The sequence below is a fragment of the Megalops cyprinoides genome, unplaced genomic scaffold, assembly GCF_013368585.1.
Source record: "Megalops cyprinoides isolate fMegCyp1 unplaced genomic scaffold, fMegCyp1.pri scaffold_55_arrow_ctg1, whole genome shotgun sequence".
Taxonomy (NCBI): domain Eukaryota; kingdom Metazoa; phylum Chordata; class Actinopteri; order Elopiformes; family Megalopidae; genus Megalops; species Megalops cyprinoides.
The window spans coordinates 62,418-67,500 of NW_023494744.1; positions in this window are offsets into that span (position 1 = coordinate 62,418).

Genomic DNA, 5,083 nt, shown 5'->3' on the forward strand with positions numbered 1-5,083 from the left:
ACCACCCCCCTCTCCCCTCACCCTATCTTTTCATTAAGTCCCCTAGGTGCCACCGTTCCCAGCCGCATTATCCATCTACGCTCCACCCTCCTCCTCCGTCCGCTGGTCCACGTGGGGTCCCCCTCCAGGCCACAAATCCTCAGACCAGAGAGGGGATGTAACTGGAAATGACTGGTGAGTATTGTCTGTATGTGATATCGTTTTATGTTGTACACGTGTTGTTTGAGTCGTGTTAGCAGGCTAGCTCGAGTTTCACCAACATATAATTTCCCACAGAGGCTACAAGTAATTAGATAAACCAAATTTTCTGAGTTCAAAGACATTGACCTCCATACTGGTGCTGAAGTGTTGCTGTATCTGTTTGTAATGTAAGTTAGGGGTGAGAAATACTCCTGATACGATGTGCTACAAGACTTGGGCTTAGAGGAAATTGCCGAACGAACCAGCATATCTTTCAGATTTTTGTTCCTTCTATAGGCCGCAATCATCCTAAAAGATTGCAATTGTGGAATATTTCTCTGTAGGCCCACAAAATTATGCTTAATTTTTGTGGCCAAGGTCTTATTTGATTCTGTAAAAGTGACAATTAATGGAACCAGTTTATTGTTATGTTCATTCCTTTTCATCGTTAACTCTTTTAGAGTCTCTGTTTTTGTATATCTTAGGAATCTTTTGGAGTACCCCCTCCGCCGCAGGACTGAAAACAAGGTTGTGGTAGCCGCCTCAAAGTCACTCCGAAGGGAACATATTTTATGAAACCTGAGGACTTGAGACTTCACCAGTCCCTTGAAGGTATGTTTTGGATGGTGACTGTGTTTATGTAATAATGCGTGTGTGTCTGTGTCCTTGAAATAAACCTTGGTTAGTAACTGTCTATGGGTTGTGTGTGTGGAAGAAGAGAAGAAAACAGTGGTATCGAGGAAGTTGACCGACTCCCGCTCCAACGTATACTTCAATTTAATGGAAGGATGGTGAGTATTAAGGATCTGGAAAAACTGTTCAAAATCATGGAGACTATGCGTCCATACTCCAAATATGTCATCGAGATATCTGTAATAGGCCATGGGCAAGAAGGGGCACTTAGCCAAGGCCGCCGTTTCCCTTTCCGCCATATAGATGTCTGCATAGGCCGGTGCAAACTTCTTACCCATGGCTGTTCCCGATATCTGCAGGTAAAATTTGTCATTAAACATAAAATCATTCTTTGTTAAGCTGATGTGTAATAAACGGATGAGATGTTCATCTGGTCTGGAGGGGTCCGGGTTACGTGAAAATATATTTCTTACCGCCTGCAGCCCCGCCTCCGTGTCAATGTTAGTGTACAGACTTTCCACATCTATAGTAAAAAGGTAAGCATTACTAGGTGCCTGTACCTGTTTGATCCTCTCCAGGAAATCATACGTATCTTTTAAATAACTTACATGCTGATGAGACAGGGGATTCAAATAAAAATCAATATATTGTGCTATGTTATAGGACTCGCTCCCACAATCGGACACAATTGGCCGTCCAGGCGGGACCTGAAAAGGGACCGTCCATGCCTCCGGTTCTTTATGGATTTTTGGCAGTAAGTAAAATATTCTGTTTCTAGGTGTATCTAGTCCCATAAGAAAATTCCTCTGTTTCTGATTGATGTACTTTTCATGATATAAATCCTGTACAATATTACATATTTCTTTCTGTGTTCTTGATTGCAATGATTCTGATATGGCTATATAATGTTTTGAATTAGATAATTGCCGATTGGCTTCTAATAGGTACTGCTGTTTGTCCATGATAACAATTTTCGAACCTTTATCTGCTGGCTTGATAACAATATCTTTGTTCCTTTTCAGGTCACTAAGTGCTTGCCTCTGGGAAGGGGTGAGATTGTCTGCTCGGGTATGAAGGTGAGTATGTTCATTAATTACTATTTTATCTCTTTGAATTAATTGTTTTATGTGTGGATCTACTTGTGTAATCTCCGGTTCCCAGGTAGATGGAGATGTGAACGGTATGTGTTCTCTATCAATTTCATAATCAAAATGGCTCAACAGTTTGATTTTTCTGTGGTAGGCATGGAGGTCCCTCTGGAGGTCCCGGCGTCCGTCCTGCTTAGGGAGTGGAATGAAGGTGAGTCCTTTTTCAAGCAGCTCAACTTGGGCCTGTGTGAGCTGAAAGGTAAGCGATAAATTTAAAACATTGGAATGATCAACAATGGGGGGAGGCCTGTGCCGCGTGTCCCCCTCTATAAGTTTAACTGGCGGCACCAGTGACTCCATATTTTGTTAGCTGTAGCCGGAGTCCAATGAATATTATCTCCTGTCGTAAAAAAAGAACTACTATGAATTTCCAATAGAGGTGTGCAATAAGTTGCAATATATTTGTTGATTAAAGTCAAGTTAGTTTTCTGTACTGCAGTTAAATTTGTAGAAAACATGATAATAGGTACAAACACCGATGCATTCGGGAAAACCTTTTCAGTAGTCTTGAGTAGCTGCTGCAACTGCTTAATCGCTGTCTTTCTCGGGTCTTGATCTTTATTATTTATGCCCAATGAAAGTATTACCTTCTGTGTTGCAGGGGATTCAGGGCAGCCTCTCAGTACACCATTAATATGATAGAACGTAGCCCCAGGATAGCTTTCAATTTGTACTAAGTTATTGGTAAAAGAAGGGATCCGTTTTAGATTTGAATCTCCAATGAAAATAATTGGTTTCTTCGCTGTAAAATGCCACTCTTGGATCTTTTTATCTGTTCTGGGATGAACATTTGGATAAAAAAGAGTGGTCCCTTTCGGGGTCACCTCAGTTTTTATGGTAGGTGAGGGCTCAGAACGGGGTTTTATCATGGGGTTATTCCCTTTATTGGCCCCTTTCATCATGTAACCTCCCTCACCCATGTTAGGTGACCTAGGAAGGGGCTCCCCAACCGTGACTATCAGTGGAGCTGGAGGCTGACCCTGGATCCCCTCAACTGGATTGGACCTGGTAGGAGATGGAAAAGGCACAATCATGTCATCTGGGCAAGTGCTAACATTACTTTTTCTCCTCTGTAGGTTAGCTGCCCCGGGAGAAATTAGCGGTGAATAAATTGGTCCTGCTGCCCCCTGGTAAACCTCCCTTTCCTTTGTTCGATCCTTATCAGGTTCAGTCAAAATTAGGGGGTCAGGGTTATGGATGTCTGCTTGTACTACTACTGTTGTTTTTCTTTTTTGCAGGACACTCGGCTGGAGCGCAAGCGGCGTGACTACAGGTAAGTGCTCATTCGCAATTGATGTCAATGTGTTTGTCATATTATTGTCTGTAATTTCTACCTGTCCTACAGGAGGCGCTGGACTGGACAAGGAGCTGGGAGCCGGCAACCCCGGTGTAAGCGCGTGGACTGAGGTAAGTACAACCATGGCCCCGGGCCTGCATGTCTGCATGTCGGTCCCTAGGGGTCCCTGTCCTGAAGTTAAGTCTACGGGCCTGCAGGTGAGCTTAGCCTGAGGAGTACCTGATGTGGGTAAGGCCTTTACCGCCTCCGCATAAGACTGCTTATTTGGAGCTGAAGTGTGGCAGGCCGGTCTTGAGGTCATTGGTGTAGGTGTACTAGGTAGGGGTACAAACTGTACATCAGAGCGCCCCTCACTGGTCTGGGGAGTTCCAAGCAATTCCATCAACTGATGGACCATTGTGTCTTTAAATTTCTGTTTGTATCTGGCTTTAGCCCAAACTGTTGCAATATTCAGGGCCTCCTGGTTCACAGGGCCCAAATCTTGTGTCAGCGTAGCTATAACCTGATCATAATGAATTTGCAGAATTTTCATGTTGTTATCCATCCACAATAGCGTATTGGCCTTAACTTTGTTTCTGGTTTCCTCTGAAGGCGAGGATGGCTTTATGAACTCTGTTAGCTTATTTACTTGACGCATCATTCCTTTTGGGAATGTGCCAGAGTCCAATGCCTGTTTAACAATCTCAATGTGATGGATTGCTTGGAGTAACTTAAAGTATGTTTTTACAGTTTGCTTGTTTGGCTGGGCCTGTACTGTAGGAAAAGAAGAAGGGGGAACAATAGGAAGAGAGCTCTGCGCTACTTCAGTCAAAACATCATCTCTTGGATTGGCCAAAGCAGCATATCTATTGCCTGACAACATCATTCCAACACTTTAATCAGACCCGTTAAGTGACAACCCAACACCAATAGGCTTTTAAGGCAAATGTTTCCCCATCCGGGGTCTCACCCTTCAGCTCTCTCAGCCTTGATTTGGGTTTTGTTTGTTGCAGGTGGATGTTGATAGCAGTCCCCGGGCCCTGTGGTCCACGCTGGTCCACGCTGGTCCCACGTGCTCTCCGTCCGCGGCGTTTGGTTGTAGGAGAAGACCATACAAAATGGTTAACAGCACGGTGAGCTTCCGCTCACTTTAAAGTCCATCCGCCTAGGTTCGGTTCCGTTTGGTTCCAGGTGGTCCCTTAGGCCCCGGGCCTCCTGCCCTCACTTGCGCAACAAACTGCCTTATTGTTTGTTTGGTTTGGGAGCCCTTTTCCAAACTGGTCTGATTAAAATTCAAAATCTTTATTATAAATGTTATTTTAAATAAAAGGCTAAAAAGACACACTGTTTTGTCCAAACTTTTTCAGAGAACAACTGTTCATCCTAAGTCCTAACGTTTCGCTGCATCTGCTTCATCAGAGGACTTTGAGAAATCTGAAGTGGAAGGCCCTCTCCTAAGTAAGCTAGGGGGTTAGAGGGGATTGGACAGGGAGCAGACAACCGGGGCCCCCAACTACCTATCACTCTCCCCACACCATTACTCTCCCTGTTCTGATTGGCATTGCCCTTCTCGCTCAGGGGATTCTATCTTCCATTGGTGAGTTTGAAATTTTGGGGGGGGCTTGGGCAGCTATTACTCCGCCTTGCGGTTTTCTATTGGTTGCTGCCTGTGGAAAAAGGAGGACCCAGCAAGGAAAGAAAAAAGAGAGAAACAGAGAAAAGAAAAGAAGAAAGAGAATAGAAAGGGAAGAACCCAACGGCTCTGGCTAGGTTAGGTTTTTTAGGGGCACTGTTTTAGTAGGCTTTTTTTAAAAAAAACCAAAGCTCTCATTGCACGGGCCTGTTA